Raw genomic sequence first — 11342 nt, forward strand, 5'->3', positions numbered from 1 at the left:
GAAAAAGTGAATGGGGGAAGCAATTTTGAAGGTCACTTCAGATCGTTCCATCACAGGGGAGTGTAAAGGATAATAAGAGAGATTGAGGGAGAAAAGGAGAAGACAAGAGAGTGTATTACCCCCCGCCCCATTACTTTCGAAACTCGTGAAGAAGGATTATCCATAGATGTTGTTATTAGCCCATCGTGCTTTGACAGTCTTTATACTTCAATTCTGTGTGGTAATTTAGCTCCCATACATTGTCAAGCAGTGGAATTCCTCTGAGCCAATTCTCTTGATTATATGAATCCCTCGCAGCTGAAACAATTATTCCAATAAATCAAAGGTTGTTCAGACTTTTTAGAAGAAAAGGTAAGAATTCTAAATTTATAGTGTGAAAATTCAAAGGCAGCATATCCAAAAGGATCAAACAAAACATTTTAAAATGAGTGCCAAGACCGCAACAAACAACCTGTGTGGCGACAAACAGTAAACTCTGGAGGTCTTCACAGTCTTGTGTATAAAGGGATAAATAAAAAGTTAACTCAAAGTAAATCGTTGAAATAAAGCATGAATAACGACAAAGTACTGAGAACGTTTTGAAGGTAAATGTGATCAAATGGAAAAGCTGAAAAGATGTGATGAGAAATGAAAATTAAGTGAATGTTTGAAAGTGAAAGGCTTGTGTTAGGAGTTACGGAGGTGGAACCATGTGATTAAAGAGCGATGTCCAGGGTTCAAAGACTTTGCAACACTGCACCTTAATTCTCACTGACTCAAAGAGCCTCTGTGAACACGGGACGTAGGAGCTGAACTGCAATGAGCACAGAGGAGAAAGTTAACCAGTTTCTGTGGGCATGGAGAGCAAGGCATTCAGAAGGAGACGAGCAAGGAGAAAAATATTTTAAATAAAAGCAAGATACTACAGATGTAGGAGATCTGAAATAAAAACAAACAGTGCTGGAAAAAGTCAACATCAGTGGAGAGATAAACTGAGTTAAGCTTGCATGATTCAAAAGAGTCATACTGGCCTCAAAACATCTTAAATGCAGGAATTACCTACAAATGCCCGCATTCAAAGGGTCGGCTTGCATCTTTGACTTTGTCTATATATATCTTTCTGGAACCCACCTCTTCATTCACCTGAGGAAGGAGCAGTGCTCCGAAAGCTAGCGATTTGAAGCAAACCTGTTGGACTTTAACCTGGTGTTGTAAGACTTCTTACTGTCTTAAATGTCTGACAGTGGAAGCAATGTTCAAAGACCATAAAAGGAAATTAGCAAAGTATTAAGACCCGGGAAGCCAGATCGGTAAGGTGAACACCAATTTATTTAGAGTCACAAAACATCTGTACACGCAGTGATTATATTTGCAGAGTACAGTCCCATTGGACAACACACATGCTGGTCCCTGTCCAGGCTGGTCTTTATATTCAGCTCTTATGAGCCCCTGCTGGACGGACGTCTGCCCACTAGTGGGAAGCTCATATTCCACAAGCCCCATAGAGAGATCAATCAGGTTATCCCGTGGGCCTCGTGAGGGTTATTACACCTCTCCCTTCCCCCCAACTCTGAAGGTTCCCCCTATGCCACAAACTGAGGAGGCCGTCTGCGCTGCCTTGTGCGTGGTTGTGCATCAGCTGTTGGTGGGTCTGGGTCAGGTGGCGTATAGTGTTTTGTAAACCGCGATTTCCGAGACGATCTGCGGAAGGATACTGCCAGGCATTTGGCTCCAGACGTTATGTTGTTTGGAGTACTGACGCTTTGGTGACCCTCTCTGAACCGGAGTTGTCATCAGCTTGATGATCTGGGTTTTAGACCATAGTGGGTTGAATACCATGGCTAAGGAGTGGGCCATGAGGTGGTGGAGGTGCCAACGTCCCTGGCTGGGCATCCTGTGAGGAAAATTCTCACCTCTTAAGACGGTCGATGTGTTTGCGCAAGATATTCGCTTGGGTCTTGACCTTATAATGTCCAGGCCCTGTTTTTTTTCCAGCACAATTCCCAGGAGCAGAAGAGCACCATCTCTGAAGTTCCAGGCATAAAAAGCGTCCCCGGGTTGAAAACCTCTCCCCGGTGTCCTGTGATAGTGATAATTTCCCTGCATATCTTGCTGCACCTCTACTTTTCTGCCCAAACATGGGAAGGTCAGATTTAACAGGTTCAGAGGCATTGGAGCATCAGCAGCCCCATCACCGCTGCAGTGACATCTGGCATGGTCCTATAATGAAAATTGTTCTCTAGCAAAGTAAATTTAGGGAAGATTAATACAAGGCCTGTTATCTAAGAAGAAGACATCCCGAGGACCTATCTCGTCGAATCAGAATTGGACATGATTACAGATACACAGCTCTGTTGTAAACTGATCAAAGGAAAAGGAACTTTAAAAAATCTCTATTTTTCTATCAGTCGTGAAGTCCAGGCAGTCCGTGGTTTGCTTCCGCATGCCTCACTTGAACATGTGCACCGCCCGTTTAGCCATGCCATTTCAGGGCCAGTGGTGCGGGATGGTCATGATGTCTCTTATCCCATTTGTACGTTCAACTGTGGAGAACTTCTCATTCGTGAACAGGGTCCTGTTATTGGTGAGCAGCACCTCTGGAATCCCTTGGGTGCTGAACGAGCACCTTAATTTTCGATGTGATGGAGGTCATCCTATGTGCATCCAGCCACTTGGAATGGGCATCCACCAGGATTAAAAACAGGAACCCATGAAAGGTCCAGCAAAGTCAGCATGCAGCCATACCCAGGGACGCCCTGGCCATTCCCAGCTGTGAAGAGAGGACGGAGGAGAGAGCTTCTGGTGTTCTTGACACACTGGGAATCTTTTTACTACCCGTTCAATGACCACCAGACATAACTTATTGTCAACATATTCATCTTTGAATCTCCTGGGTGACCACGAAACATATTCTTCAGGATGAATGATCAATTCATGGCCTGGCTGTGGGATGACTGTATTGAGCTCCCCACAGGAGGATGCTGCCTTTGACGCTCAGCTCAGTGTCGCCAGTTCAGGTCAAACTACAGGTGAATGGACACACCCTGGCGATGGAGATAGATGGGCAACCCGGTGGCACCGTGATTAGCACTGCTGTCTCACAGCGTCAGGGACCCAGGTTCAATTCTGGCCTCGGGTCACTGTCTGTGCCAAGTCTGCACGTTCTCCCCATGTCTGCGTGGGTTTCCTCTGGGTGCTCCGGTTTCCTCCCACAGTCCAATGACGTGCAGGTTAGGTGGATTGGCCATGCTAAATTGCACTTAGTGACCAAAGGTTATGTGGCGTTATGAGGTTCCAAGGATGGAGCAGGGGAGTGGACCTGGGTATTTACACACATGGCTGTGATGCAGTGGACCTCGCGGTGGACCAAGGTTGTCACTCTTTCAGTCCATCGAAGGGCCACCCTCCACCCACAATGCAAATTCTGCCCACCAGACATCTCCTCCCACCACCCCCCCCCAACAGAGACCTCCCAATTACAGGGACCCTCACCAGAGACCTCCCAATTACAGGGACCCTCACCAGAGACCTCCCAATTACAGAGACCCTCACCAGAGACCTCACAATTACAGAGACCATCACCAGAGACCTCCCAATTACAGGGACCCTCACCAGAGACCTCCCAATTACAGGGACCCTCACCAGAGACCTCACAATTACAGAGACCATCACCAGAGACCTCCCAATTACAGGGACCCTCACCAGAGACCTCCCAATTACAGGGACCCTCACCAGACATCACCCAATTACAGAGACCCTCACCAGAGACTTCCCAATTACAGCGACCCTCACCAGAGACCCACTAATTACAGAGACCCTCACCAGAGACCTCCCAATTACAGAGACCCTTTCCAGACATCACCCAATTACAGAGACCCTCACCAGAGACCTCCCAATTACAGAGACCCTCACCAGAGACCTCCCAATTACAGAGACCCTCACCAGAGACCCCCACCAGAGCCCCCCCAATTACAGAGACTCTCACCAGAGACCCAATTACAGAGACCCTCACCAGAGACCTCCCAATTACAGAGACCCTCACCAGGGGCCTCCCAATTACAGAGACCCTCACCAGAGACCCAATTACAGAGACCCTCACCAGACATCTCCCAATTACAGAGACCCTCACCAGAGGCCCCCCAATTAAAGGGACCCTCACCAGAGATCTCCCAATTACAGAGACCCTCACCAGAGACCCCCACCAGAGCCCCCCCAATTACAGAGACCCTTTCCAGACATCACCCAATTACAGAGACCCTCACCAGAGACCTCCCAATTACAGAGACCCTCACCAGAGACCTCCCAATTACAGAGACCCTCACCAGAGACCCCCACCAGAGCCCCCCCAATTACAGAGACCCTCACCAGAGGCCTCCCAATTACAGAGACCCTCACCAGAGACCCAATTACAGAGACCCTCACCAGACATCTCCCAATTACAGAGACCCTCACCAGAGGCCCCCCAATTAAAGGGACCCTCACCAGAGATCTCCCAATTACAGAGATCCCCACCAGAGGCCTCCCAATTACAGAGATCCCCACCAGAGGCCTCCCAATTACAGAGAACCTTGCCAGAGACCCCTATAAGAGAGACCTCTGCCACCCATAAGAGAGACTCCTTCCTTGAAGCTAGTCCAGACAGAGGAATTGAACAAAATCACTGCTATAACACTCTCCTGTGCAATACACTTGCTAGTTCAGGTAGAGGAAGCAGCACCTGTCAATTCCTGGAAGGAGAAAACCAGTCAGCTGGGTGAATGCAGGGAGAGTCCTTTCAGGGGCTTCCCCACAGTCTTCGAACCTTGCGGTATTCAGCAGAATCTGAAACACGTCCATAAGGGGCATGACCAAATGGCGCGCGCTGAAGCCAGTTTTAAACCAGCTGAGGCAAACTTACCCGGTATCCACCAGGCATCCTGGGTGAATCCTGCGAGGTGTGAAGAGTGTTGGGAGGCCTGCGAGAGGGCTCTTCCAGGATTCACCGGCCGAACTGCGCTCGAGGGAGAGGGCCGCCATTTTGAGTGCCAGACTCTCAAAGTGTACTCGTGGGTCCCCCACACCCTCCACCCATGGGAAATATCATCTCCACACACATGGGCAGTACCCTGCACACCCCAAGTGAGGACACCCCACTATGGGGCCCCTGGGGGTCTCTCTTCAGGCCCACCTCCTTACAGGCCCCCATTTCTGGACACCAATTCATCACACCCCATCCTCCCAGAGGTCCCTATTTACCTGCCATGCACAATCCACCCTTCTTCCCCCCCTCCACCCACTTTTCATCGACATGGCCCCATTCAGCTCCTGAGCCTTGGCAGTTCCACCCTGACATCCAACCAGTGCTCCTTCCATCTTGGCAGTGCCACATGGGCACCTTGGAAGTGTCAGGCTGGCTGTGACAAGGCACCAGCTGGGCAGTGCCAAGGTGCCCGTGTTCCAGGGAAAGGGACAGGGAGTCACCCTGCACTGACTCCGACTATTCGATGACCCAGGGGATACTCGGGTGCCGTTCCGCTTGGGTTCTCACCGGAGAGGCCGGTAGATCCCAGGAGTCCGGTAGATATCGGGTAAGTTAGCCGAAGTCGGTTTTAAACCAACTTCAACGGGCACCGTTTGGTCCCGCCCCTTTTGGGAGTGCTTCAGATTCTGGCGTCTCACGGGACTTGGGCGGATCCCGTGAGGTATGAAGGCTGCTGGGAAGCCCACGAGAGTCCTCTCCGTAACGTGCTTGAGCAAGTGGATTACAGTGTCCCAAATGGTGAATTCAGCTCATTAACTCTGTTTGTTCCTCCACAGATGCTGCCTTTGACATGCTGAGTAGTTCCAGCATTTTTTGTTTTTATATCAGATTTTTCAGCATCTGCTGTACATAACTTTTGTGCCAATTCATGTTCTTCTTTGATGTACGAGACCTATCCAAATTGTTCTCCTCTCCAGACATACACAAGAATGATATTCTGCCGTCCCATGCCTGAGATTGGTCATTATCAGTAGAACTTGTAGAAAATCCCTTATTTATTTTCCATTGATTTGGCAAATATTGCCAAGATTTTAGTTTCTATCTAATAAAAGATCAGGAAACAAATCTGCAAAAAGAATTTGAACTATCATTCCACGGAATTCAATGAAGTGAAGGTTAGTCATGGTGAACAATCAGCTGCTGATTCACTATGATGTGTTTCACATTGCTCATGTAAATGAGTTTCACAGCCCCCAGTATCTCAATTCACATGTGAGAGTTCGTGCTCTGCAGAACATTTACTCTGCCAATCAGTATCTTTGCTCTCCACACAGGTAATTGGAGTGAGTTCCTATCTGGCGAGCGCCTGCTCTCCAGATACAGATTTCAGAGGCTTGTTAAGATCTGGAATGCACTGCCCAAGGTTAGGTATCCAGGGCAGGCGTCAGCTGTTACTGAGGGGCAGCAACTTTGCCTCTGTGTTCGGCAGGTTGCTTTCAAATCACAAATTGAAGGACTTGAGCACAAAATCTTTTTTTTAAATGTTTTTATTGGTTTTTACATTTTTATGTTGCACGTTGCAGTTTGTACTTTGAATTTGAAAGTTGATGCACCGTCAATTACCACAAAACGAGAATGGTGGAACAATCGAGGCTTTATCGTACGAGATGTTATGCCTCCTGTAGCTGGAACCAGAATGGCTGCAGCGCAGGTGAGCACACACATCTATACGCCGCCTGCTGGGCGGAGCCAGCAGGCAGGGATTTACCATCGTACCTCTAATATAGGGGCAGTGCCGTAAAACATATAATATACCACTAGTGGTGTTCGCCACGTTCACGCCCTGTTAAAAAAGAGTCCGGCGGGGATGGTGGAAATATTACAAATTAAGTCTGTCGGTGGCCTTGACCCTCCTCCGCGATCGCTTCAGTCCTGGTGGTGATGTGGGCACCGACGTGGTCACCTGCGGCTCCGGGAGCGTGTTGTCCTCGTCTTCGTGGATCCAGTGGGGGGACGGATCCTGCTGGGGTGGGGGGTGGGGGCTGAGGTGAGGTTCGCTGGAGGGAGGGTGAGTGGCGAAGGGGTGAATGAGGCAACCGGGGGGGGGGGGGGGGGGATGTGTCAGGTCGGGGGGCCGTGTGTGGGGACCCAATGGGTGCCAGGTCCCGGAGGGAGACTATGTCTTGGTGCCCCTAAGGGTCTGCCACGTAGGCGTACTGCGGGTTAGCATGTAAGATGTGGACTTTTTCGACCAAGGGGCCCGACTTATGGGTCATTTTTGGACCACAGGGCCAGTAGGTCGGCCTTCCATGCCGTCACGTTCTCCCTCTCCATCTGCCCGTTTCCCTGGAGGTTGTAGCTGGTCATCCTGCTTGAGGCGATGGCCTTGCTGAGCAGGAACTGATGCAGCTCATCGCTCATGAAAGAGGGTCCCCGATCGCTGTGAATGTAGGTGGGGAAACCGAACAGCATGAAGATGCTGTGCAGGGCCTTAATGACCGTGGCAGAAGTCATGTCGGGGCATGGGCTGACAAAAGGGAACCGGGAGTACTCGTGATTCACATTCAGAAAGTACGTGTTGTGGTCGGTGGAGGAGAGGGGCCCTTTGAAGTCCATGCTGAGGCGCTCAAAGGGGTGGGAGGCCTTCACCAGGTGTACTCTATCCGGCCGGTAGAAGTGCGGCTTGCACTCTGCGCAGACTTGGCAGTCTCTGGTGACGGTCCTAACCTCCTCATGGAATAGGGCAGGTTGCGGGCCTTGATAAAATGGAAGAACCGGGTGACCCCCCGGGAGGCAGAGGTCATAGTGGAGGACCCGGAATCGGTCCACTTGTGCGCTGGCACACGTACCGCGGGATAGGGCATCAGGGGGCTCGTTGAGCTTTCCCGGGCAATACAAGATCTCATAATTATAGGTGGAAACCTCGATCCTCCACCTCAATATTTTGTCATTTTTGATCTTGCCCCACTGTGTCTTATTAAACATAAAGGCAACCGACCGTTGGTCAGTGAGATGAATCTCCTGCCGGCCAGGTAATGCCTCCAATGTCTCACAGCTTCCACAATTGCTTGGGCCTCCTTTTCGACAGAGGAGTGCCGAATTTCGGAGACATGGAGGGTGCGGGAAAAGAAGGCCACGGGCCTGCCCGCCTGGTTGAGGGTGGCGGCCAGAGCTACGTCCAATGCATCGCTCTCCACCTGATAGTGGAGGGACTCGTCGACCGCGTGCATCGTGGCCTTGGCGATGTCTGCCTTGATGCAGTTGAAGGCCTACAGGAAGGTGGGCCTCAACCATCAGGGGAAAAACTATGGACTGAATGAGTGGGCGGGCCTTGTCCACATAATTTAGGACCCACTGGGCATTGTAGGAGAAAAACCCCAGGCATCGTTTCAGGGCCATGGGGCAGTGTGGGAGAGGGAGTTCCATGAGGCAGCGCATGCAGTTGGGGTTGGGCCCTAGGACTCCATTTTCCACTACTTAGCCAGGGATGGCGAAGCGGTTGGTGCGGAACACGCATTTCTCCTTGTTGTAGGTGAGGTTAAGGAGTTTGGCGGTATGGACGAATACTTGGAGGTTTGCTGATCGCGGCCGGAGATGGTGACGTTATCTCGGTACAGGAAGGTGGGCCGCAGTCCGTACAGGTCAACCATTCGGTCCATCTCTCGCTGAAAGACCGAGACCCCCATTGGTGACACCGAAGGGAACCCTAAGTAAGTGATAGAATCGGCCAACTGCTTCGAATGCAGTGTATTGGCGGTCCTCCGGGCGGATGGGGAGCTGGTGGTAGGCGGACTTCAAGTCTACTGTGAAAAAGACTCGATACTGTGCAATCTGATTGACCATGTCAGATATGCGTGGGAGGGGGTACGCGTCGAGCTGCGTGTACCAATTGATGGTCTGACTTTGGTCAATGACCATCCTGTGCTTCTCCCCAGTCTTCACTACCACTACTTGAGCTCTCCAGGGGCTGTTGCCGGCCTCAATGACACCGTCCTGCAGAAGCCGTTGGACCTCCGACCTGATGAAGGTCCTGTCCAGAGCATTGTACCGTCTGCTCCTGGTGGCGATGGGTTTGCAATCTGGGCGAGGTTTGCAAACAGGGAAGGTGTATTGACCTCAAGGGTCGTGAGGGCACAGATGGTGAGGGGGGGGGGGGGGGGGGGGGGGGGGGGGAGGGGGGGGGGGGGTAGGGGTTCTGCTGAATTTTAAAGTCAGGCTTTGGAGGTGGCACTGAAAATCCAGGCCAAGTAACAGGGCAGTGCAGAGCTGAGGGAGGATATAGAGCAGGAAGTTGCAGAACTCTACGCGCTGGACGGTGAGGGTCGCGATACTGTACCCCCGGATTTCAAAGGAATGTGGTCCGAGGCCAGGGAGATTTTCTGGGTGACGCGGTGTACCGTGAGGGAGCAGCGCCTTACCGTAGTGGGGTTGATGAAGCTCTCTGTGCTCCCAGAGTCAAAAAAGCAGTTAGTCTCGTGCCCATTTATCTTCACCGTCGTGGTCGTGGTCGCGAGGTTGCGGGGCCGAGACTGATCCAGGGTGATTGAGGCGAGCTGCGGGAGATGCTGGGGGGTCCCAGGCTGGTCAGCGGTGGCAGAGGCAGCGGTAGGCGATGAACGGCCAGACGAGCAGAGGTCCTGAGGCACGGTCCAAAACGGCGCTGAAGATAGCGGCGCCCACGGGGCACACATGACGGACGGCATCAAAGATGGCGGCGCCCATGGGCCGCACGTGGCTTGCGGTGAGAAAGATGGCGGCGTCCATGGGCTGCACGTGGCTTGTGAAAAGTAAGATGGCGGCACCCCTGCATCACACGTGGGGGGGGGGTGTAGAAATGCTGGGCCTGGAAACAGCGGCGACCGTCCGGGCTGGGCAAAGAGAAACAAAGTGTCCTTTCTTCCCACAACCGTTGCAGGTCGTGCTCCGCGCCGGGCAGCGCTGCCTGGAGGTTTTGTTTTGTCCACAAAAATAACACTTAGGGCCCCCCAGAGTTGGCTGCCGCGCAGCGCAGGCTTGCGGTGAGCTGGATTCGGCAGCTGGTGGGGCCCACGATGCCCACGAGGGTGCTGCGCGGTCAGGGGCATAGGACTGGACATTACGGAAGGACACTTCTAATGAATTAGCGAGCTGCCTAGTTCCCACAAGGTCAAGCGTACCCCCTTCCAGTAGCTGCTGGCGGACGTACGCAGACTTCATGCCCGTGACGTGAGCGTCTCTAATTAAACGTTCGGTATGCTGGACTGCCGAAACTGCCTGGCAGTCACGGTCCCTACCTAGGATGTGCAGGGCATGCCAGAAATCGTCCAGAGACTCCCCGGGGTGTTGCTGTCTTGTGGCCAGGAGGTGCCTGGCGTATACTTGATTTACTGGTCAAATGTAATGTCCCTTCAGGTATGCCATCGCTTTGGAGTAGGTGGGCGCATCCCGGATGAGGGGAAAAATGTCAGGGCTCACTCATGAATAGAGGACTTGGAGCTTCTGCAAGTCCGAGGGTTCTTCAGTGGCTGTTCTGAGGTAGCTTTTGAAGCAGGCTAGCCAGTGGTCGAAGGTGGACGTAGCGTTGGCTGCCTGAGGGCTCAGCTGCAGACGATCAGGCTTGATGCGGAGATCCATCGTTTAAAAAATCTCGTTCAATAAATTGATGCACCATCAATTACCACAAGACGAGAATGGTGGAACAATCGAGGCTTATTGAGCGAGATGTTGTGCCTCCTGTAGCTGGAACCAGAATGGCTGCAGCACAGGCAAGCACAGACATTTATACGCCGCCTGCTGGGTGGAGCCAGCAGGCAGGGATTTACCAACGTACCTCTAATATATGGGCAGTGCCGTAAAACATATAATATACCACTAGCGGTGTTCACCACACAAGTTTCATCACTGCACACAGTGTTGGTCAAAGCAGCTTAAGAAAAGTTAGAAATTTTAAAATTACAAGTGAAAGATAAGATAAAGAAGAGAACAAAAACAATACAGACAAACAAGGATCATTATACTTACTTGCATATCACCTCCTCTCCTTCCCCTCCGTGGCTGTGGGGCCCCTGTGGCTGCTTTGCCTTAGTTGTAATATGGAGATGCCGGTGTTGGACTGGGGTGAGCTCAGCAAGAAGTCTTACAACACCAGGTCAAAGTTCAACAGGCTTGTTTCAAATCACTAGCTTTCAGAGCACTGCTCCTTCCTCAGGTGAATGAAGAGGTGGATTCCAGAAACATTTATATAGACAAAGTCAAAGATGCAATACAATACTTTGAATGGGAGTCTTTGCAGGTAATTAAGTCGTTACAGGTCTAGATGGAGCAGGTTAAAGAGATGTGAATTGTCTCAAGTCAGGACAGTTGGTAGGATTTCGCAAGCCCAGGCCAGATGGTGGACAATGTTGGCTGATACTTCACTGCTACA

The 11342-nt window shown here is 51.4% G+C and overlaps 1 pseudogene; it reads right to left on the reverse strand.

The window, feature by feature from the left end:
* LOC119975632 overlaps nucleotides 1-4995 on the reverse strand; it is a 41541-nt pseudogene extending 36546 nt beyond the window's left edge.
* Between the last annotated feature and the right edge of the window lie 6347 nt (nucleotides 4996-11342).

The sequence above is a fragment of the Scyliorhinus canicula genome, chromosome 13 (assembly GCF_902713615.1).
Source record: "Scyliorhinus canicula chromosome 13, sScyCan1.1, whole genome shotgun sequence".
Classification (NCBI taxonomy): Eukaryota; Metazoa; Chordata; class Chondrichthyes; order Carcharhiniformes; family Scyliorhinidae; genus Scyliorhinus; species Scyliorhinus canicula.